Source organism: Euprymna scolopes, chromosome 46 (genome assembly GCF_053919585.1).
Source record: "Euprymna scolopes isolate OS-2025 chromosome 46, ASM5391958v1, whole genome shotgun sequence".
In the NCBI taxonomy this organism is placed as follows: domain Eukaryota; kingdom Metazoa; phylum Mollusca; class Cephalopoda; order Sepiida; family Sepiolidae; genus Euprymna; species Euprymna scolopes.
In genome coordinates this window covers 25,349,715-25,375,968 of record NC_136527.1, presented here as the reverse complement: position 1 = coordinate 25,375,968, position 26,254 = coordinate 25,349,715, and the positions used below count along the sequence as shown (strand labels likewise).

The window sequence follows — 26,254 nt, the reverse complement described above, 5'->3', positions numbered from 1 at the left end:
TTACTTTAGGACTGACCACCAATATCTATAATGGATGTCAATTTTAAAGTTTTGTAAAAGTACTCATGTATTTTAATTAGAACTGTCTTAATGTATTTTTTTGTTTTTAATCACATAATTTTGGGGGACTGTTAAGAGAGAAAAAATATGAAAGCAATCAACATTTTCCTCCTGTAGCACGTTTCATATAGTCTTAGACTCCAACCAACACCTCATCACTTGGACCAATCATGCAACTACCAGGATTTTAAATAAGTAACTCGATTGCGAGATGATGACCTACCGCATGGTTAGGAGAATTGTTCATTTTGGCTTTTTGATTGCATATCTTAATTGTCTCTTCTTTCTCCTGTTTTTCACATATGGACAGAGGAGAGTTTTACCTAAGCAGGTAGAGGAGAAGGAGTTTGTGTTAGTTTCATATGATTGTAGGTGAAATATGTCAGGAAATGATCAGCTTTTTTTTCATACTAATCTGAGAAATGAGTTCCTTTTAGCAACCGATGAAAATAAGAGGTCCTATATCAAAATAGAATCATTAGCAGTTTATCCTCTTTGAAAGAAAAATAAAAGAATATATAAATAACAAGAGGGATATAATGGTTCCTTACTGAATTTCTATGATCAATACCAATCAAAATAAATAATGAATCACACTTATAAAAAAACTAAAACAATATCAGTTTTTTACAAAACTTTCAAAATACCTGGATTAAACAACTTTCCGGAAGGGTCTTACCAGCTGAAATAAATTATGAAAGAAATTAGAGATATAATACTCAGATTTTATTTAAATGCTGCATATATAATTTTACTTGTATAACGTGTATTATGATCATGTGAGAAAATCAGCAGCAGCTGTATAATAGCTGACTAGTGAAAATATGAGAAGCCGCCATCTTAGTACATATGCAAAGCGTGTGCACACTGATGTCACAGGAAGGAGAAGAGAAAAAGACAGAAAAAAAGAACAACACATGATGAGAGACGACAGCAATCAGACGTGTTTTGACTCATATGCAGTGAAAAATGTGTTGCATGGTTGAAAAAGTGGAAACCCAGGTGGGGAAAAATGATACACAAAAGTGGCATTTCTGACAGGTGTTACGGGTGCGGTGGCTAATCACAACGCCGTAACACAGTATTTGCTATCGTAAGGAAGAGTAGGGAAAAAGGTTTTGAGGGAGAGAGATAAAAATACAATAAGCAGGTATTTTATATAAAAATAGGGAATTTATTACAGACAGAAAACATACCAAAACAAGACAGACTGACAGAAATATTTATGAAAGTAATGTTCAAACAGGACAAAAGGGAAGAACCCAAAAGTAAAACGAAAGGAAAAAATGGTAACAAGAGGAAAGTAATTATAGTGGGGAAAACTAGGCAAAGCAATTATCTATTCTCGGAATTTAATATATAATATAATATTCTATACGTTTGGTCAAATGATAAACAAAAGTACTTTACCATCCGTCGTAGTAGTAGTGATGACCAAGTTGGGTAGTAGGTAGATTCTGGTGATAGTGGGTTGAGGTTAAAGTTCTTACGACGCCCTTTGAACAAATCCGCCGGGGAGAAAGGCTGCCTGTGGAAGCTACTAGCTCATTCTTTCTCACTCCCGTTAAGCTGTTACTCCCAGCGTTTTATATTCATAAGGGAGTGTATATTTCTTAGACCCCTTTTTCTTTCCTTCTTCTTCCTAACCTTTCCTAATTCTATTTTTAGGGATGGGGACAACCTGAATGACCCTAGGTTCTGTACCCAGTCCATTCAAGGTCAAAGTTAATACTACGCCTCTTGTTACACAGGCATGTGCAATGCGGGAGTGATATTTTCAAAAACAGTGAAGTTCGTTGTTGGAAATTACTTGTTGGAAATGTCCTTCCTTCGTATTTTTTAGTTGTGATGATTGCAGCTAGAAGTCAACTATGACAATTAATGTCTCCAAAATACGAAATAGTTTAATTTTATGTCGCCTTTACTTTTCAAAACAAAATTAAAGTGTACTATCACAATCCGGTAAGTAAATATTCGACAAATATTTTTAAAATGTTTGCACAATAAATAACACTCAAGATGAGAACAGTAGTCTTAAGAATCTAAGTAATACAAAGAATCATTCTTCATCTAAAAAATTCAGAATCGTAATACTATAATTGGTTTACTGTTGGAGACGCCCCTCCATGGGATTAATGGACTATCTCATGATGTCACTTCCTTTGGTGACGTCACTTCCGGTAACGAGTACCGGTGCCTAGCAGAGATTCGTACGTGGCCAAGGAGGTTGTGTTTAAACGCCCAACAGTTGAGGAATGGTATTGCTCAACCCGCCTTGCCTGTAATATATATGAATGCATGTTTGTTTCTAAAAGTCCTGTGTTCCTTTCGTTTTATTACCATTTAACACCATAACATTTAAGAATCATGATTATTTTTTAATTCATTAATTTTTAAGGTTTGTTGCTTTGGTCAACGTCTAGAATCTTTCCAAACCCAAAAAAACTCTTTACAATGACGACTTTTACAAGTTTTCGAGGTTGATGAAAGCATATATATGCTTCAAAAATGGTGACGAGAAATAGTTTTCATGATATGAAAAATGTACTTTTTCAAAATGTGAAGAATCACATTTGAATAAAAATTAAACGTAAAATGAGCACCAACTTTATGGCCACCTACGTAAGGGGTTACTTTTTGCCTTTGTTTTTTTTGGACTTTTTTTTATCTCAATAAAGCCACGAGGATATTTAAGAACAAAAATAAAGTATAATCTCTATACAGATACGTGTCATTCCTTATGTTTTCAGTGGTGACCATTTTTATGTGCAAGTGCGCACATATATTTGCCACAAACAAGTAGTTTTCCAAATAATAAGAAATGTAATTATGTTATCGATGGTGGCCAATTCTGTATGTGCAAGTGAATACTGAATTGGCCACCACTGATAACAAACAATTGCATTGTTTAATATCCAGATACTTTCTTGTTAGTACCAAATTTAAATGCGATATTCGTTATCAGCATACCCGAAAACCTATCAAAGTTGTAATGTTAAAGATGATTGTTAAGGTGGAAAGTAAATAAAAATTTACCAAATCGGCTTTCAGGCAGGCAAACAAAACAAATAAAAAAATTATCACGTGGCCAGAAAGTGGGTGCTTATTTTACACTAGCAGGGTTACCCAGCGTTGCTCGGGACCATATAAACTATTACAAAATTGAAGTTGATTTTGAACATCTGTTATTCTTAGGATAGAGGAATTTTTAATATCCATGTATCATTTGCTATTTCGAGCAAAATAATTTTTACTTACATAGAAAATGTATGAAATAATTGTACCCTCCCTAGGATAGGTAATTCACAGCATGTATATGAAATAATTTTACCTTTGTGAGGACGGGTAATGTACAACACATATTTAAAATAAGTTTTCCTATCCTCAGACGGGAAATTTAAATACATATATGAAACAATTTAACATACTCTCGACAGGTATTGTACAACATATATAAAATAATTTCACTTCCCACATAGGCAACCATAATTTAAAAAAAAATGAAGTCATTTTTAGATGGATCGTTATGATTTCCAAATTAATACATAAATACATTGCCTTGGTTAATGATTAGACAACCGATTTTCATTAAAAAATTCAAGTGGCTCCAATCCCTGTCTGAAGCGATTATTATAAAACATTTTCAGTCGCATGATGTCTTGTCTGGAACGATTTCCATAAGACATTTCAAGAGGCTTTGTGCCTTGAGCGATTTCAATAAAAGCTTTCAAGTGGCTTCATGCTTTGTTTAGAGTAATTTCAAGAAAAACTTCCCACTGACTTGAGCGATTTTTAAATAACATTGGAAGCGGCTTCATGAGAAATTTCCATGAAAAATTTCCAGTAGCTTTATGCTTTGTCTAGAGCGATTTCCATAAAAAAGTCTAGAGGCTTGTCTGCAGCGCTTCCCATAAACCGTTTCAAATTGCTTCATGCCTTGTCTGGAGAAAATTTCACAAAAAATTAAGTGGCTTTATACCTTGTCTGGAGCGAATTTCATATAACATTTCAAGTGGCTTCATACTGTGTCTGGAGCGATTCTTATATAAAATTTATAGTACCTTTATGCCTTATCTGAAGCGATTTCCATAAAAAATTTTTAGTGGATTCGTGTCGTGTCTGGAGCGATTTCCATCAAACATTTTAAGTGGCTCCATGCCATGTCTGGAGCGATTTTAATAAAAAAAACTTTTAAGTGGCTTCATGACTTGTCTGGAGTGATTTTAATAAAAAATTTTTTAAGTGGCTTCATGACTTGTGTAGAGCGATTTCCATAAAAAACATTTCAAGTCGCTTTATGCCTTGTCTGGAGCAATTTCCATAAAAACATATCAAGTGGTTTCATGCCTTGTCTTGATCGATTTTCATAAAACTTTCAAGTGGCAACGCTCTGCCTTCTGCCTTAGTATATATTTCCATCTACCTCATTCAATCCCAGGTCATGCTGAGCCTTCTGCTAGTATATATTTCCATTTATTTCATTCAATCACCGGCGACGCTGGGCCTTATGCTAGTATATATTTACATCAGTCTCATTTAATATATTAGATGACGTTATTATTTCAGCATGGCCAGTATTCCGTATGTTAGTTTCTTAACTTGTTAGGTGAAAGCACAGAATAGTTTAAAAAATACCTTGTTCTCCTCGTATCAACAATGGCATTCTAAATAACGTTAATACTTCAGCACAGTTCGTATTCCATGTCAAATTTTTACTTCAACTATTGTTAAGTGAAAGTATGGAATAGTTTACAACAATACCTTCCTTTCTCAATATGACTGGCTTTCTAAAGAATAACGTTATTATTTCAGCACGGTCTGCATCCCACATGCCATATTTTCATTTATTAAATTCTTAGGTTTAGGTACAGAGTAGTTCAAAACATATGCTCATCATCTTAAGGATGCCTTTCTAAATAATAATGTTATTATTTCAGCACGGTCCGTATCCTGTATGGTATTTTTTCATCTAATAAATTCTTAAAGGACAGTGCAGATTAGTTAAAAATATACTCTCCCCATATTAAGAATGGCTTTCTAAATAATAATGTCATTATTGCAGCGCACTCCTTATTACGTATGTCATTTTTTTATTTATTAAGTTGGTAGGTGAAAGTACATAATAGTTAAAAACATATGCTCCTCATATTAAGAATGGTTATCTAAATAATAACGGTATTACTTCAGCACGGTCCTTAATCCATATTTCAGTTTTTTATTTATTAAATTGTAAGAATAGTTAAAGACACACGCTTCCCATATAAGGAATGGCTCTAAATATTAACGTTATTATTTCAAATCCATATGAAAGCGTAGAATATTTAAAAGATACTTTCCCCATATTAAAAATGGCTTTCTAATAATGTTATTACTTCAGCACGGTTCGTTTCCATATACCAGTTTTTTTATTTATTCAATTGTTACGTGAAAGTACATTATTATTAAAAAGCATACACTCCACATATTAAGAATGTCTTTCTAAATAATAACGTTAATATTTCAGCATGCTCTGTATTTCGAATGTCAGTTTTTTTTATTTATAAAATTGGTAGGTGAAAGCATAGAATAGTTAAAAGACACTCTACCCATATTAAAAATGACTTTCTAAATAATGTTATTACTTCAGTACGGTTCGTATTCAATATGTCAGGGTTTTTTAATTAAATTGTTAGGTGGAAGTACAGAATAGTTTAAACATATCTTCCCCATATTAAGAATGGCTTTCTAAATAATAGCGTTATTATTTAAGCACGGTCTGTAATATGCATGTCAGTTTTTTATTTATTAAATTGTTAGGTGAACGTATAGAATAGTTAAAAACATATGCCTCCCATATAAAAATGACTTTCTAAATAATAGCATTGAGACTCAAGACTTTGTATTTTGTATGAAATTAGATTGAGAAATGGATACTTATTGTTGACATGAAAACAATAATAAAACAAAAATAGAGATAAACATGAAAGGAATCTACCTGGCTTTTTCTAAGCAGTTCAGAGATCTCACCCCCCCATTTGTTTTTCAAGGAGGAAATAATGCCTGGTAAAAAAAACTACTTGGTTACTTGGCTAAGATTAAAGTGTAGTATCTGTTCTGATGCTCTGTTTCACTTTTTCAGTTGGTGGAGAAGTTCTTCATGACTGAGAAAATTATTTTAAATTGTTAGGAGAAAATAAAGGATAGTAAAAAACATACCCTACCCTCCCCATATAAAGAATGACTTTCTAAATAATAACATTATTACTTCAACACAGTTCGTATTCCATATACATGTTTCTTATTTAATAAATTGTTAGATGAAAGTACAGAATAGTTGAAAAATACCTTCCCCTCCACATATTAAGAATGGCTTACTAAATAATATTATTTCAGCACAGTCGATATTCCGTGTTATTTTCGATCCCCTCTGCCTTAAAATATTTTTGAAATAAAATAAATATGAAATCTTAAAAGAAATATAGGTTTGTCTTTACAAATTAAAAAACCATGAGTAAAATTTACGTATTATTTCATTTTTTAATACAAAGACATAAAAAAATGAATTGTCATCAGCTAGAATCAAGTCAAAATATCTAGCGTTCCAGTTTAATATTGTTTTCTCTATTGTGTGCATAAACGCAAATAATGTCGGCTAGTGGTTAATGTACATTTTATAAGTGTAAATTCTGCCAATGTCTACACGTTATTCATGTATGTAAACAAAGATATAACTCACTATAAACCATCCTTGGTGCATGAATATTATTTCCTGAGAATTTCAGTGTTATGTGACCAGTGGTTTAAGGGTTTACCTGTTAGATATTACACACATGCACTATTTTATTTATATAGATAAGTATGTAAGGTTTCACAGCAGCATTTCTTAGATAGGTGGTTGTAGGGATTACATGATAGTAATGTATTGTATATAAGTACTTTCCAACTGTTCTTCCAGGACTTGCTGCTACATTGAATGCTTAATTCTTTTCCCGTATGTGTTTTCATGAGTCAACAAACTTGACAAGAACCACATACTTCACAAGAATATGGTTTCTCTCCTGTATGTGTTTTCCTACAATTCAACAATGTTGACTTCCAAGGAAAATAAGAACCACATATTTAACAAAAATGTGGTTTGTCTGCCGTATGTGTTTTCATATGATTCAACAAATTTGATTCATGTGCAAAAGAAGAGCCACATACTTCACGAGCATGTCGTTGCTCCCACGTATGTTTTTTCATATGACTCAACAAATGTGACTTCCGTGCAAAAGAAGAACCACATATTTCACAAGAATGTGGTTTTTCTCCTGTATGTGTTTTTATATGAGTCAACAAATTTGATTTCTGCGCAAAAGAAGAACCACATATTTCACAAGAATGTGGTTTCTCTCCCATGTGTGTTTTCATATGACGCAACAAATTTGACTTCCGTGCAAAACCTGAAGCACATACTTCACAATAATGTGGTTTCTCTCCTGTATGTGTTTTCATATGAGTCAAAAAAGTTGACTTCCATGCAAATGAAGAACCACATACTTCACAGGAATGTGGTTTCTCTCCCGTATGTGTTTTCATATGACTCAGCAAACATGACTTCCATGCAAATGAAGAACCACATACTTCACAAGAATGTGGTTTCTCTCCCGTATGTGTTTTCATATGACTCAACAAATTTGACTTCTGCGCAAAAGAAGAACCACATACTGAACAAGAATGTGGTTTCTCTCCTGTATGTGTTTTCATATGATTCAACAAAGTTGACTTCCATGCAAATGAAGAACCACATACTTCACAGGAATGAGGTTTCTCTCCCATATGTGTTTTCATATGATTCAACAAACTTGACCTCCATGCAAAAGAAGAACCACATACTTCACAAGAATGTGGTTTCTCTCCCGTATGTGTTTTCATATGATTCAACAAAGTTGATTCATGTGCAAAAGAAGAACCACATACTTCACAAGAATGTGGTTTGTCTCCCGTATGTGTTTTCATATGATTCAACAAAGTTGATTTATGTGCAAAAGAAGAACCACATACTTCACAAGAATGTGGTTTCTCTCCCGTATGTGTTTTCGTATGTCTCAACAAATTTGACTTCCGCGCAAAAGAACAACCACATACTTCACAACAATGTGGTTTCTCTACCGTATGTGTTTTCATATGATGCAACAAATTTGACTTCTGCACAAAAGAAGAACCACATACTTCACAAGAATGGTGTTTCTCTCCCGTATGTGTTTTCATATGCTGCAATAGATGAGACTTCCGTGCAAAAGAAGAACCACATACTTCACAAGAATGTGGTTTCTCTCCCATATGTGTTTTCATATGATTCAATAAAGTTAACTTCCTTGCAAAAGAAGAACCACATATTTCACAAGAATGTAGTTTATCTCCCATGTTTGATTGCATTCCACAAAAAGTATATTGAGTTGAGTATATGAGAAAAAGCACGCTAATAATTCTAAAAATATATTTGAAGGAATTAAAACTGTTACGTAACCAAGGAAGAAAAGGTCTTCTGATCTCTTAATGGATTTCTTTTCAGTGTTGCAAATTCTGAAAATATACAATAAATTTGAAAAAATAAAATTTTGTGATAAAATTTCATTTTTATTAAAATATATATAGCGTCCTATGTAATTTGAAGTAGCATCCTATGTAATTTGAAATTTTATTTTCAATATCACTAAAGATTGAAACTTCAGCATTCAGGAGTATTTAACTTACAACTGATTTTTACCAAGTACTCTAACCATAGCACTTTTTTAAGGATAGATTTTAAACTCTTCTAACTTAATGTTACTAATACTACAATATAAAAGGTTGTGGAAACAAAAAGGTGAATTCCAAAAATGTTATTTAAAATCTGCAGTTTTATTAAATTAGGTTTTTTACATAAGATCAAAATTATAAGACCAAGGGTTTAAATTCTTAGATTTATGGTACTTCTAATGTTTTTAGTTCAGTTAGAGATTAGCAATCACTGTGTAAAGGTGTTACCATGCCTAAACCAAGAAAACTCACCGAAGTTGACTGCCCTCGAATTCTAGGATTCCATAAGCAAAGTTTGTCACAGCAAGTGATAGCAGTTAAGGTATATCGCAGTGCAACTGTTATTGTCAACTTTCTAAAGAACATTGAGAATTATGGAAAAGCAAAATCCTTTGGTAGGCCCCCAAAATTTCTCCTGCATTGAGTAGGAAAATCAGACAGGTTGTTATGAATGACAGAGGACTTTCTTCTAGTCAAATTAAGTCGGTTACAGATGCTGATTACAGTCCAATCAGACGACACTTACAACTAAAAGGCATGGTAAATAAAAAGTGTAAACAAATTCCTCTATTGCTTCCACGTCACAAAGTGGAACGCTTAAGATTTGGTTGGGAATACCAAATCTGGGACGTTGAGAAGTGGAAGACAGTCTTGTTTTCTAATGAGAAAAATTCAATTTAGATGGTCCTTATGAGTTACAGCGATATTGACATGACAAAAGCATGTCTTTTGAAATTTTTTCCACGCATCATAGTGGTAGAGGGTCCATAATGGTATGAGGTTCCTTTTCTTACAGATGATAAGAGGGAACTCCAGATGGTGCAGGATCGTCAGACAACAGCTGGTTATATTAGCGTGCTACAAAAAGCATCTTTGATGACGGAGGGACATCATTTGTGTGGGGATGGATGGTTATTCCAATAGGTTAATGCTGCAGTCCACAATGCAAGACGGACCTTGAACGTTCTACAAGAAAGTGGAGTCCATCTCTTGGGACATCCTTCATGCTCACCAGACTTGAACCCAATTGAAAATGTTTAAGGATGGATGAAAAACGAGGTTTATCGAAACGGCAGACAATATTCAAGAAAAATGAACTTCGTGAAGCCATCTTCAGAAACTGGAGCAGGATCCCTCGCACCTTAATGGAAATCCTTATTTTTAACATGCCCCCCAAAATTTTTGAAGTCATCAAAAGCAGTGGAGGTAGAACTCATTATTAAGTTTTATTGTTTAATGTTTTCATACACTTTTTTACAATTTAATAGAATTTTTGTCTCTGGTCTTATAATTTTAATCATGTGTAAAAAGCCTAATTTCATAAAATGTAAATTTTAAAAATAAATCTTTAGAATGTAGCTTTTTGTTTCCATAACCTTTTAGATTGTAGTATCGGAAGAGTTTATAGAAACTTTTACTGCTTATTACTATATTATTTATAATTAATTGTTCCCATATCATGTTAAATACTATACTAGGCTTAGTAATTGATCATCACCCAGAATATATATCGATTCCTTAAGCCAGATTACTCTTTATTGATCTTCTCAATTTATAATTTTTACTTCATACCATAAGGGTAGATGGTTTGCCTTTTAAATCATATATTCTGCCATAACTGGTTTTTCAATCTCTTCAATGTTTTTTTAATCTTACTGTAAGTGAGTGACATGGATTACATTTGTATAACTTTCAACATTTACGTGGAATCTCTTTGTCATGATTTTTCCATAAACCATTTGACATGCACTCTTTAATACTAACCTGACGTTTTAAAAATTACAAATTCTTTCATTTTTTCTGCCATGTCCTTTGTATATGATATACAAACTTTTATTCATATAACATAATGGCAGTATTCAGAAGAGATTTGACTATCTTGCTTTCTGGTGGAGAGTTTTTCTTAAGCTTTCCACCTCATTTGAATATGTATTGTTATTAGTATATTAGTATATTTTTATTTGTATGTGTTGATTTTGCTCGGTGTTTTAGGAAACAGACAGTTTCTTTACATTATAGATTGTGGGGATTGAACTGTTATACTGGCTACATATTTAAAGATAAATAGAGTGTTATTAGAGTCTTTTAATGATGCAAACCCCATGTGGCATGAGATGACTTGGAAAATAAGAGACAAGAGTTTGATTTGGAGTGGTATTATTATTTTGTTCTTTCGTCAGTAGCACTTTGTTGTTATAATGGAGTAGTATCTGTTTTCAAATTTTGTGCAGGGATTGAGTTCACTATTGAAAAATAAGGCAGTGGTGTCAGTAACAATAAAAATAAGAGGGAGATCTCTTTTTAGGAAAATAGTGCTGTTGGGAAATAAAAGAGACAGTGGAAAAAAGGAGGTGGATTATTGATACCTTGTGGTATTTCAGGGTGACCGGAGTAGTGGATGAGGAAAAATGTCAGAAGGCCCTAGCAAAAGTTAAATGGAAGATCTGGCTCGACATAAGGAAGGAGTATGAAGAAAATCCCATGGAGGTTTTTCACATGAGACAGTGGATTCTAGTTGAGGCTATGGGTCCAGCCAGTCCCCAAAGATATGGAGACATAAAAGAGGAGTAAGTGACTAGTACATGAAGTAAAGAGAAGTAAATAGGCAGGTAGATAATTAGATATTAGTTATTGTGGCGAGCTGGGCCATATACAGAGATTCTGCAGGAAGCATATCCAAGGAAACAAGGGCGCTCCATTCCTTTGATGCCTTATAAACAGAACAAGGGCATCAATGCACATAGTTGGTAATATGGGCGCATCAAATTCCTTTTCAATAAGAATTCAGGGAAATAATTATAGAGGTCTGGTGGATAAGGGAGCAGAGGTGTCAGTAATACATTTTTTAAAGCACTCAGACAGAGACATAACTATGCGATAAAAACATTAGTTTAAGAACAGCTAATGGGTGCCAATTAATTCTAGAAGGGATTCGTCGATTAAGATTAGGAATAGGAAGTCAGTCTATCCACGAGGACTTCTTTGTTACAGAGAATCTCAGTACAAGTGTCATACTATACCACAACTAAAGAAAAATGGGTTAAGATGTACTTTGATTTAGAAGCAATAAGACTATTTGATGAGTATATCGCCCTGGAAGATGATGTCTATATTACATCAATAGTTCAGTTAGCACAGAAAATTACATTAAAACACCAGCATCTGCATACATACTTGAGAGGGAGCTGCAAAATAACTAAGTGTAGTGTGACTGGTAACATTATCGAGATTACCATGAATGATGGACAAAAGAGAAAAAAATTTGAAGGGAATAAAAATACCTCAAGAATTCAAGTTGGAAGTTGATATGTTGCTGAAGTAGAATAGAGATTTTTCTTGGACAGAACCGATACGCTGGAGAAGCGTATCAATATTGGAAGGCACGAACTCATACTGAGACGCCCGTATTGAAAACCACTAAAGCAATAAAAGTTGGTAGACTTACAGAATAGACAAAATGATGCGGACATGTGTCATTGAGACATGGAATAGCCCGTGGAGTTTTCTATTAGTGTTAGTGGAAAAGATTTTGTGTATATTTCCGGGCTTTAAACAAAGTCACAAAGAAGTATGCCTGAGCATTACTGGTTATTGACGATGTACTAGCCTTGCTTGGGCCAGCAAAATATTTCTCAAAAATAGATCTAAAGTCAGGGTAATAGCAGCTTAAATTAAGTAAGGACAATAAAATAAAAGCTGCGTTCACCTACCACCAGGGTTTATTTCAGTTTAACCTGATGCCACTCAGACTTGCAAATGCATCCAAGGTCTTCCCGGAATTAATGTCCATAGTTATACAGGTACAGCAAGATTATACATTACCGTATTTGGATGATATTTTAAGATTCTCAGATACGAACATATAAATAGGGTACTAGCCAGTTTATGCAATTTATTTAATTTTCTCAGATACGATGGAAAGTCACTTAGATCACATAGATAGGGTACAAGCCAATTTACATAAGCACAACCTTAGGTTAAAAGCCATAATGTGTGAGATTTCTAGGAGAGAAGTACAGTATCTGTGGTTCAAAGTAAGTGAACAGGGTATAGAGCCAGACCTTAACAAAGTCAAATCGATAAAATTAGAGATTTCTTCAACATAATGTAATATTATCAATGATTTATCAAAAAGTTTTGTTTGCCTTTAATGTTTGCCTAAAAACGAAGTTTGCAGATATGGTTATATTGGCATATTTTGATCCTGAAAAGGAAAACTGGCTGTACACAGATGCATCCAATCATGTATTTGGGGAATATCTGTCGCAAATTGTCATATGATTAAAGGAAGAGCAAAGAGGCTGAAAAACCAATTTACTAGTTATCACATAAAGTTAATGATAAAATTGAATCATTTGGAGCCAAAACAGTTTGCGTCATATAAAAGGCTTGAGTGTTCATCAGGATCGTCCGAATGTTCTATGATTTCGAGTGTAGATTCAAGAGGCAGATAGGGAAATTTTTTGATTTAAAGATGCGACTGAAGAAGGGTAAATCATCTATAATGGAACAAAAATAATTCATAGTGAAAGACGAGATGATGTCGAAACTCAACGACAAACTATTGATAAGGTTATATGTACCGTCGCATCATAGAAAAAGACTGTTTGTGCAGTACGATGACAATAATGGTCACATGGGCGTGGAAAAGATATTTTACGCCAATAAGTGAAAGTATTTCTGTCCGTGTTCATTTAAGGAGGTGAATGAATACGTAGGCAAATATATTTCATGCCAAACCAGAAACCTGAGAAAGCAACCACTACAAATGCAGAAGTGTGGTTTGCCTCGTTTTCTTTTTGCAAAACTGATATTGGATATTTCCAGGCCCTACCCTACACTTTCAGGTAACTAGTACATAGTGATTTTCATCGATATGTATAGTGGTTGGCCAGAGGCTTTTGTGATCCTTAATAAGAAGGCAGAAATGGTGGGACATTTGTAGTTGGATGAGATTTTCTCAAGATTCAGGGTACCCCTGCAGTTGTTTAGAGATAATGGGTCCAAAAATGTTAACAAAGTGATGAAGAAGGCATGAGAGGACCTCAACATACATCATGTGACCACATCATTTTATTTCCCCTAAAGTAACGGAAAATAGAAAGATTTCATAGGATGATGTATGACATTTTAGCGAACAATGAACAGTCATGGCATTTATACATAAACCAAATGTTGGCGACTGTCAGATTCCATGTGAGCGAAATAATGAAATTCTCACCATACTTCTTGGTCTACAACAAAGACGTGATCCTGCCATTGGATAATATATTAATGCCGTGTAGAGTATGCTATGGGGACGAGCAACACGAGATCGCTCTAAAAGATATGCATCAATCCTTTACTTTGGTAAGGGATAACATTCGGAAAACTATGAAAAAATGATAGAGGACTCTGATAAGAAAACAAAGTCCATAGATTTTAAGATTGAAAACCTTGTTTATCATAAGAACCACCAGAGGCAGGGAACGCTATATGTATGTTGGAACCATATTATGTGGTTATAGAAAAACAGGCCCAGTCTCATATTGGATTAAGTACCAGTTGATGGGCTCTATGACAAACGTGTATGCGTAACATTTGTGGGCAATGTCAATCAAGGAATGGGAAATCCCCAGCATGGAAAGACCATTAAGACAGAGCACATGAGTTGGATAACAATCCAGCCACAGAAGAAGCTGCTATCTTAATATGGAGGAGTCGACATGAATGGGAAATACCAGATGAGGAGTCTGGCGATGAAGAGAAGAATCATGACACAGAGCATAACATCGAAAATTGCATATATTTTGGACACAAGTTATCCCCTATTTTCATCATTTGTAGATGTCAAAGACGTTATTTGGATTCATTTAGAAAGGCCGGAAGTAGATTCAGTGTTTGGAAGTGGGGAAGAGGAACAAGTGAGATGGAATTGTTTAGGTTGGGTAAGATCTATTTTCTGTTTTTAAAAGAATATTCCTTTCTCAGGTTCATTCCATGCATGATTAAAAAAAAATAAAAAACAGATTATGAGAAAGACAAAAGAAATTAATTTTAACTTGATGCAAAAAGCAATTGGATGAGTTTTGACTCATCTGCAGCATGTCTGAGTTTTTGAAATGTAATAACACTGTTCGAGTGTAAGAGCCACATTAAATACTCTTATCTCTATAAATGGTCAGTGAGATTCGAAACCAAGATCACAGTGACTGTGCCAGTTGCTCTATTATTGGACGAGTTTTGACTCATCTGCAGTTGAAGAGCAAATGCGGTGCATGTTCGAAATAAATGGAAAGGAAGGTGATGAAAAAGACACATGCATGAAAGGGCATTTCTGAGGGACATGTTCGACACCAAAGTGATATTTTGAAACACAGTAAAGTGTGTTATTGGAAATTACTGGAGTAAATTCTTTTGTATGCACTTATAAAACACTGTTCGAGTGTAAGAGTTACATTAAATATTCTCATCTCTATAAATGATCTGAGATTTGAAACCAAGATCCCAGTGACTGTGCCAGTTGCTCTATTACTAAGCCATAACCCAAAAGGAGCACCTCAAGGCTTGGTGGAAACCATAATTTCTATAGCAGCAGCACTGACACCTCATAGTTTGAGATTTTGAATTTTGGTTACACATTAAAAGGCCATTTCTCAGGCAAACTGAGCACATGACAAATACAGAAATGAAAACATTCATAAAAGGGTTAATGAATGGCAACTCTCTTTCTTTCCTGGTACTGATAACACACTGAATGGTGATTCTACTAACTAATTTCCCTGTTTCATTGGCATAGAAATGGCGACAGTCTGCATTGCACAATTGACCATCAACAATAAAACCATCAGTTTTGCCATTTTAGCTTTTCTTTATTTTTTGTTACACTACCAACTCTTCGAAGTACACACACACATGCTAGCCAAGTCAGTTGCACACATGGACCCATTCTACAGCCAATCCTTTTCTTCTTTTTTACATTTAAAAATAAAAAAACAGATTATGAGAAAGACAAAATAAATTAATTTTAACTTAATGCAAAAAGAAAGCAATTGTCTGAGTTTTTGAAATGTAATAACACTGTTCGAGTGTAAGAGCCACATTAAATGCTTTCATCTCTATAAATGATCAGTGAAATTCGAAACCAAGATCCCAGTGACTGTGGCAGTTGCTTTATTACTGAGCCATAACAAAAAGCAGCATATCAAGTCTAGGTGGAAACCATTATTTCTATAGCAGCAGCACCGACACCTGACAGTTTGAGATTTTGAATTTCTGGTTTATAAGCTGTGCTGATTGCTGCTAGCAGTCAACTTCCTTTCTAGTTTACCAAATAAAAGGCCATTTCTCAGGCAAGCTGAGCAGATGACAACATTCATAAAACGATTAAACATTGGCAATCCTCTCTTCCATTCCAGCTCTTGGACTGATAACACACTGAATGGTGATTCTTCTTACTAATTTCCCTGTTTCATTGGCATAGAAATGGCGACAGTCTGCATTGCACAATTGACCATCAACAATAAAACCATCAGTTTTGCCATTTTAGCTTTCCTTTATTTTTTGTTACACTACCAACTCTTCGAAGTACACACACATACTAGCCAAGTCAGTTACAATTTTCCCTACACAAATTGAGAACATCCACTTATGAAAGCCTCATTAATAAAAACTCTAAACTTTTCATCTATCACATTTAATTGCTTGATTGGTTGAAACATGGACTCATTCTACAATCCTTTTCTTATTTTCTACATTTTTACTAACGAATAAAATTAATAAAGTTGTCTTTAATTTTAGAATGAGACTTTCTATACTACAATCCTTTTAGCAGATAAATATAAATTATCAAATTATGGTTAAACCAATAATTTCTCGGGTAAATTCGATACAATGCCATCAAAAACTTGCAACTTTAAAACTTGAAACTGTTGTCAAAACATCAAACCCCAAAACTCGACACTCTATTGTAAAAACTTCCAACTCCAAAATTCACGACACTCTTTCAAGTTGACTTGCACATGACTACACACATAGCACGCCTTTATCCAACTTGTTCTGTTTGTTTCACAAACGTTTTTATTCACCCATTTCATTTGCATAGAAATAGTGAGTCTGTATTGCACAAGTGGCCGTCTGTTAAAGAATAACAAGGCAGAAGCAGAAAATTATTTGTGGATCTATCTGTTTATCTAATTATCTCTGTATCTATCTGTCTATATAATTACCTATCTAGTGATGAGTTGACAACAGAGATTTTAAGTCATTTTCGATGACATGTTATGTGTTCTAGTTTGTGCAATCATAGCTGACGTTGGATTACAGACGCCGATAAAGACAGATGGGATTAAATGTGTAACCCTTGTGAAGGAGAAGTCTCAAAATGGAAGCATAGAGGAAATCCCCAATCCAAAGATATGAAATCCTACACCGTCCTGGGTACTGTCTTAAAGCGTTCCTTTAAACAGATTCAAGCTCCCCAAGGATGTATGACAAACCTATCAGAATTAGCATGAACAGGTATGACGTCATGTTATGTTATATATGTAAATATGTTGACATGCAAGCACACATTGACACCCAGAAGAATCATGCGCATCTACAATAGACATTAAAGATCTGATGAATTGTCCGTTACACAACAAACACAACATACATAGTGTGGTTAGAAGCAAGAAAGACAAGTCTTACCGTAGGTGCTCAGCGAGTGAGTTCAGGCGAAGAAAAGAAAGAACAAACATGGCGGCCAGCATTTTTATTTCGTCCGTTCTCGCATAATCTCGTGTGTGCGTGAAGATGGAAACTATAAAACGATGTTCATTTCTCGGTGCTGGGTGATTATTCCCGATCAGGCAGGAGAGAAGGCAATGAGAGTAGAGACAGAGGACTGTAGCGATAATCTTTCTTGAACCTTCCGTTTGTGTATTTGAGGTGACCCCCCCATTATACTTCAAGCTATTTCGGCAGTGGCCAACGCAGGCTTAAGCCACATGATTAAGCCTTTTAATGGCAATGGTGATGTGGTGGCGTGGCTTAAAAAATTGGACCTTGTAGCAAGGATTCAGAGGCTGGATGATGTGGCCGCAGTAATACCACTGTTTCTAGAAGGGGACGCACTGGCCCTCTATTTGGAGCTCAGCGAGCAGGAACAGGGTGACATGGACGCCATCAAGGGTCGACTGATCAAAGCTTTTGCAGAGGGGCCTTTCGAGGCCTTTAATAAGTTGAAAGAGAAGAGGTGGACTGGTGAATCTGTTGATGTCTACGCAAATGAGATAAGGAGATTGGTTGCGTTGTCGGGCATCAGGGGACACGCCACGAGTCACGTAGTCAAGATGACTTTTGTTACCGGGTTCCTGGAAGATATATCGAAAAGATTGCAGCAGGTCCCAGGAGTGGAGACGCTGGATGTGAGTGAGCTGCTTAAAACCGCAAAAATCTTGGTGAGCACTCAGCCCACGGAGCTTGGAGGAACAACAGCAACGGTACAGCAGGATGTGGGCAGGAATCTGTCAAACCGGGGGATGGCATGCTTCGAATGCGGGGGACCACACATGAGAAGAGACTGCAGGAAGTTCTTGCAATGTCCAAACAGAAGATTGTGGTGGAAGGACGGGAAGTTATGGCCCTGATTGACACTGGCTGCACCACTACCATGGTGCACACTACCCTGGTCGGAAGATGGAAAGGGAAGGGTGAAGTAGTGGCATTCAATGGGTTGCGAGTGAAGTGTCGAGGGAGGAAGACCGTCACTATTGATATTGCTGAACGACGGTCAGATGAGGGTCCATGCAATTGTCACTGATCGCCTGGTGCCTGACATCCAAGCCATCATTGGAATGGATGTTATATGCCGCCTTGGAGGTGTTACCATCACATGTAACAATGTGAGGTTCGGACTAGCTGAGTGCACGGTGACGGAGCAAGCCCCTAGAGGGATCAACAAGACCGGGAGGAAAGAAAATCGTCAATCAAAGATCAGGACTTCCGAGACGAATTCGACAGAGGGCAGTGGACGGTGGAGTGGGCATGGAAACATCAAGCGCCATCGCTGACAAACAGGGTGGCGTGCTACACAAATTCGCTTAGAGGAGGGGCGAGAAAGGAGTGTGAGCAAGAAGTCGACCGATGGATTGAGGAGGGGATACTGATGCCTTGAACGGATGACATGGAGGCGGGCATTTTGCCGTTGATGGCCATTCTGCAAACAACTAAAGGGAAAGTAAGACCAGTCCTGGATTTCCGAGAGCTGAATGGCCATGTTAAGTTCCATACGGGAGGCAACACCGTAGATGTGTGCAGTGAGACCATTAGGAAATGGAGGCAGATGAATGGCGCATCTACGTTGGTAGATCTAAAATATGCCTATTTGCAACTCCATGTTGCCAAGAAGCTCTGAAAATATCAGTTAGTCAAGTACAAAGGCAAAACCTACTGCCTTACGCGAGTGGGGTTAAATTCGGCACCCAAGATTATGTCAACTATCCTCAGGAAGATTCTAGAGACAATGGATTAGGGAGATGGGGTAGTGAGCTCATACATAGACGACATTCTGGTGAATGAGACTGTGGTAACTGCCAAGGAGGTGGTGGCTCATTTGAAGAGGTTCGGGTTGGTCGCCAAAGAGCCGGAAAAATTAGACGGAGGGGCTGCTTTGGGCCTAAAACTGAAACGAGGTGCGTCAGGTGGCCTAGAGTTTCGCAGGGGAAACGAGATCCCACAACTGAAGCAGGAGCTCAACAGACGTGAACTTTTTTCCATATGCGGAAAGTTGATCGGACATTACCCTGTTGCTAGCTGGCTTAGACCAGCATGCAGCTACATAAAGAGACACGGCAAAGGACGAGGATGGAATAAGGTGGGAGAAAGAACGGTCGCCATGATGGAAGAGCTCCTGAAAGAAGCAGAATGGCAAGACCCAGTCTGGGGAACCTGGAACGTACCGCAAACATTGGATGGAATCGTGTGGTGCGATGCGAGCAGCATTGCAACAGGGGTTGTTTTGGAAATTGGAGGAGTAGTTGCAGAAGATGCAGCCTGGTTGAGGAAAAAGAATGACATTAGCCACATCAATGTGGCGGAATTAAACGCGACAATAAAAGGAGTCAATCTGGCCTTGAAATGGGGACTACGTGATATCTGTATAAATACAAACTCTGCCATCGTGTTTGTTTGGCTGAAGTCTCTCATTTCAAGCCAAAAAAGGATAAAAATGAAAGGGGCTGCAGAGATGTTAGTGAAGCGCAGGCTGGCTGAGCTGATGCAAGAGTTTTGTTTGAAGCTTTGTGTAGACATGGTGGCTTCTGAAAAGAACCGAGCAGATGCTCTCACAAGAGTGAAGAAGAGTTGGCTATTGCCAAAGAAAGATGTTGTTGCTGCACCGGATCTAGATGATGTTGGCATGCGAGAACTGCACAATTTGCACCATATGAGGGTAGAGAGGACTTGGTACTTAGTGAAAATAGTCGACCCGGGGATCACCAAGGAGCAAGTGAGGCAAGTGGTCAGGACATGCGACAGATGTCAGTCGATTGATCCTGCTCCAAGCATGCATGAAGCTGGCCAATTGGAGGTGAGTGGGGCCTGGGAGAGACTGGCATGCAATGTCACCCATTACAGGGGTGGACTTTACCTGACCATGATTGGCTGTGGGCCCGGGCCGTTTGCCCTATGGAAGAAGCTACGTGGAGGAACAGGCAATGAAATAGCAGCAATACTTGATGAGGTGTTTTTGGAGCGAGGCCCCATGGAACAGTTGTTAACCGACAATGGGACTGCATTCAAGTCAGTAGCAGTGATAGAAGTACTGAAGAAATGGAAGATCCAACAATTTTTCAGAGCTGCCTACAGACCCAGTGGCAACAGGATCATGGAGAGAAACCACCGCACCATAAAAGCAGTTGCAGAAAGAGGAGGCACCTCACCTGAGCAAGCCGTCTTCTAGTATAACATGTCGCCTAAACTGGGACAAGTATTAGAGATGGTCCCGCAACTGTCAACGTTTGCATATTCCTGGAGACATCCCAGGGTGGAGCCGGCAAGCCGGCAAGCCGAGACGTAGAGGCCACAGGGACAATTAAACTCGGGGACGAGGTATGGGTGAAGCCACCGGGGGCGCATTGCACCACACAATGGAGTAGAGGTCGCGTGACTGGAAGGAACACTAGTAACAACATTGTGGTGGAAGGAGTCCTGAGGCACATTCTCGACATCAGACCAGTGGAGGGCGAAGCAGTGGAGGGGAGTGTGCAGCCACAGGAGGAGGACGAGCCAAGTAGAGAGAGGCAACCGCCACAGTGGATGAGAGACTATGAAATGTGATCTTGAGATCAGGGAGGCATGTGGTTAGAAGCAAGAAAGACAAGTCTTACCGTGGGTGCTCAGCGAGTGAGTTCAGGCAAAGAAAAGGAAGAACAAACATGGCGGCCAGCATTTTTATTTTGTCCGTTCTCGCGTAATCTCGTGTGTGCGTGAAGATGGAAACTATAAAACGATGTTCATTTCTCGGTGCTGGGAGATTATCCCCGATCAGGCAGGAGAGAAGGCAATTAGAGTAGAGACAGAGGACTGTAGTGATAATATTTCTTGAACATTCCGTTTGTGTATTTGAGGTGAACCCCCCCCATTATACTTCAATAGTCCGTTACACAACAAACACAACATACATAGTAACACGTCAACAATAAAACTAACTGTCATTTTAACCTTTCTTTTTTGTTACAAAACTAACATTTTGAAACACACACACATGCTAGCCAAGTAAGTTATGATTTTCATTACACAAATTCATTACATCCACTTATGAAAACCCCATTAATAATAACTCTGACCATTTTCATCAATCACAGTTAATGCTTAACAAAATACAAAATAGTTTAATTTTATGTCGTCATCATGTTTCAAAACAGAATTAAAGTAAAAGTCTACTATCATAATCAGGTAAGTAAATATGGAATTTCAAGGAAAAACAAAAAGAATTTTTCAACATGTAAAAAATACACATAAAGAAAGAAAAAAATGTGATTTGTTTGTATCATTTGGATTATTTGGACTATTGTTCTCATCTTAATGTTATTTTTACAATGTTTGCACAATAAATAACACTCAAGATGAGAACAGTAGTCTTAATAATCTAAATAATACAAAGAATCATTCCTCATCTAAAAAAATTCAGAACCATAATATTTTAATTTGTTTAAGAATCATATTTTTTTAATTTAGTCAAAGTTATTTATTTGTAAGGTTTGTAATATATTATTTGAGAGAACTTAAAAATACAACATAAGTTTCTTTAATTATCAGCATTTTTTAAACAAACGAACAGAAAATTTGATAACTGCATTTCCAAATAAATTAACAGGAAAACTCTTTGGTATATTTATGTGTGTACACAGTTTCTAATACATCGATCCTTCGTATTGAAACCACTCGACGAGAATACAAACATTTAATTTAAAAAAAAATGAGAAAACAATAACTGCATGTCAATAGGCATGAAAAAAAACTTAATTCGTGAAATTTGGCTAAAAAAGTTGATGTTTCCAAAATGGGGGTTCGATTTACTAGAGTGTTGCATTAGAAACAGAGTACACCTTAAAAATGGTAAATATTGAATTCTTTTTATATATATATAATCTGGTAGATTACTGAGCATTAGACTTTGTTGAAAAAAATTAAAAAAGATGACAATAAAAAATATACACAGTGGGAGGGTATTGCTTCCATACGTGCATCGAGCATTTTTTTTTTTAACTTAAACATATGAATGAGTGAAAAACATTTAAATTTAAAAAATTGAAAAAAAAAATAAAATATAATTATAAGTTGCTTTGGTTTACGTCAAGAATCTTTCAAATCCTCAAAAAATCTTTACAATGACGACTTTTTAAGGTTTTCATGAGTTCTGAAAACGAATATATACTTTAAAAGTGGCGCAGAGAAATAGTTTTCATGATATAACAAAATTATTTTTTAAAGAGTGGGGGATCACTTTTCATTATAAATTTAATGTCAAATGAGCACCCACCTTATGGCCACCTAGTAAAGTGCAAAGCGGGCATTTTTTTGTTTTTGTTTGTTTTTTTCTGATTTCATGTTTCAATAAAGACACAGGGACATTAAAAAAACAAAAATCATGAAAAATGTTATCAATTCTGTATGTGAAAACGCATACAGAATCGCCACCGTCCACCACTGATAACATAAAGAATTGAATTACGTATTTGCCGTTTAGTAACCATTCGATAATAATTCGATGAAAAAAAGATGAAAATAAAAAAAATACACAACGTACGTGCGCCATGTAGTAATACTTACGTTTTGTTTTATAATCTGCTTTCGATTAACTTTATCTGCTTCTATAAAAGAACGATTTTTCAAATATGATTAACTTTAAAAGTTCAACTTAACATTCAAGATGACGAACGGAAGAGTAAGTTCGCAGAAAACAAAATTGAAGAGGAAAAATAAAAAAAGAAATCATTTCGAAACAGAGCCGATCTATTTGGTGAATATCACGGATAAAATTAGTATTATTTTATTTAACATTTTAATATTTACATGAGAGATAACAGATTACAAGTTTTATCTTTATTAATTCTCTAATTCGTTTCCCGTGCAATTTAATGGTGGAAACTGATAGTTTTTAAAGCCGCCTTTTCGTATTTTTATTTATTTATTTTAGATTCCTGTTTTGTTTTTTTGTTGTTGTTATTATTGTGTTTGAAACATTTAAGCCTAAAATTAATCTGATGCTTGTGCAGTTTAACAAACACATAAAAAATGAAGATATTGGTGAACAATAGTTTATCATATTTTGTTTATAGATTTCCTATTTTTTTTTATCGTGTTAATTTTCTTATTCGTTGCACGTACAATTTAATGGGGGGGGGGGCTGCCAAATGTCACCACAGAATTATCCCCCCCCGCCATATTGGAAACGACGTAACTTTATTATAAATTAATATTATCAATATAACTTTTGTACCATTTAAAAGAAGAAGGGCAAAATAAACTAGCAATATTTTCTTTAATTTAATCGTACATAAATAATGAAATTGCGAGACGAAAATGGCGTTTACACAATTGGCGCTTCAAAATATATAATCAGTTGACTTACCAAGCAAAAGAAACTTCTTAAAAATTAATTTTTAAAAGATTAAAACGATTAAAATTCCATTATTTCAAAATGTTCGTTACAACATAGATTTTTAATTAGGCACCGCCAAAAATGGCCGAAAAATCAAGTTGTTGTTGTTGTTTTTTAAAACGAAATTACATTTATTAAAATCCATTATTTCTAAGTAACTTTTTTTTTCCAGAAAGATAAAACCCTGAATTTTATCATATAGAAAACAGAATAATGTAAAACTTTTTCTACTATTTTTAATTAAATTTTAAATGTTAAATTTTCCCAAAAAGTTAACAATTGATATTTTTTGTCTTGCACAAAAAACGTACTTAAATATTTAAAAAAAAAAGGGTTTTTGAAATAATTTATTTATTCATTTATTGTCTAACTAAGATTTAGGATGATTTTCTAAGAGAATATGCAAAAATATTATAATATAAGTACCTGAATTTCAAATAATTCCACTTATTCATATAGCTAACCAGATATTTCGCGTCGCCGTAGAGTTCAGATCGACTCTGTTTACGTTTTCTTTTGATGAGACGAAAACTATGGAAGACCAAATAGGCCAAAAAAACTTATTTTTCAGTGACGAAAATTTCAATGTATTATTAAGCTGAGGCTGGCCAGTACCAGATGTGTGACCATTTGTATGAGTCTGGTTTTTAATGTGTATGTGTGTGGGGGCCAGGCTCCCCAAAATGGGGGGGAGGGGGCAATTTAAAGCAGAATAAAAAAAAAATAATTTCAGCGCGTTTGGTCCACTGTAGTCGAAAGGCGGCAAACGTTTTCAAACGAGATCGAAAAAAATGATGCTATTTTTGACACAAAGGGCACAATATTTATCGAATTTTTTTTTTTTTTGTATCGATTATTCAAAGCATGCTCTGTTTAATAATGGTCATGCATTATTCGGCTCGCTAAAAAAAAATTGTTAATTTATTTATCAAAAATTTTTAAATGGCTTTTTTCGTATAAATATAAAAAAAAAATTTTTTTTGTTTTGCTTAACTTAAATTAATTATTTTACTTAACATATTCACCGAATTTCACACTTCAAAACTCAAAAGCGGGATAATTAAACACAATCGAAGTTCTGATATTCAGACGTCAAAATAAGGTATGCAAACAATTTTTTTTTTTTTTAATCTATAATTCTGTCCCTTACAACAACACAATATGTTTTGTTCAGTTTCAGATGATTATTTTAAGCATATTTGTTCCCACTTCAAAACAAGGGGGGGTTTTGTAAGCAAAAAAAAATATATATATATATATATAAATATCGTTTATGAAAAACAAGTACACTGTTATAAAGTTCATTCTTCTCCTAATAATCGCTGAAAATTTCGTATTGATCGGATAATTACCTGATTTTTGGTAGATTTTTAAAAAGACGGTCCGTCAAAAAGTACTGACCTGCCCCCCCCCCCCAGTTTTGGCGGTGCCTATTTTTAATTAATTGTGTTTAAATATTTTTTTAAATATTAAATTTTAATATAAACATGATTCCTGTCAGCTATTTTATCACCAGATTAAAAACAATTTGACGATATTATTGCACAAATATTAAGCATTTTTTAGGCCCCGCCTCATATTTTCTATGTGTCTTTTTACAAAACAAACTATGGAACCCCGTAGGTAACCAAATGAACATTCAGTAAAACCGTATTTCATATTAAATATACAAATGTTTATAATATTTTTAATCATTAACCTGTGTAAATCGTAAAACCTAACAAAATTATGACAAAGATTTATTATTAATTGCAGTTAGTGGGGGTCGTCAGGCCTTTTTAGGAACTAACTTCCTCTACAAATAAATAGAAATAACAAGAAGAAGACTTACATGCAAAACAAACGGAGGTTTATTCACAGAAACCAACCATTAACAAATAAAATATAATTCTCTTTATAATGAGTTCAGAAGTCCTTTTGAGTGTTCGTATAAAAAAAGGAGAATGTCTTTTTTTTTGTTGAACTGTTCATATGTTAAAACATGGCAATAGGTAATGCTCGCTTGTGAAATTGTGTGAAGCGCGCGGAGCGGTGAAAATGGAAGAGTGATAGTAACACGCGTGGAACGTCTGAATGAGAATGCAGTTGAGAGAGAGATTTGATGTTTGTGTGTGCTTAAATACTATTTGGACCAGCTCCCAGCGAGCTTAAGAAGAAAAGTTTAGAAAAATGTCCTTGGAGAAATCCCATTTGACGGAAACATCACGTGGGGTGCTCTGTACTACGTCCGCTCATTTTGAGTCGATTTAATATATAAGGCCACGCCGGAATTTGCGTGGGACTTATTTTTTATTTTTCACACGCCAA

General features: G+C 35.5%; 1 long non-coding RNA gene across 1 annotated transcript; it reads right to left on the bottom strand.

Annotated features, from left to right (window-relative positions):
* Positions 1-6,556: 6,556 nt before the first annotated feature.
* Positions 6,557-23,215, bottom strand: LOC145270831 (uncharacterized). The gene is made up of 2 exons (XR_013865589.1): positions 23,116-23,215; positions 6,557-8,604 (listed from the first exon to the last, which is right to left on the bottom strand). It is a non-coding gene; the product is annotated as an uncharacterized LOC145270831 (long non-coding RNA).
* Positions 23,216-26,254: the final 3,039 nt, after the last annotated feature.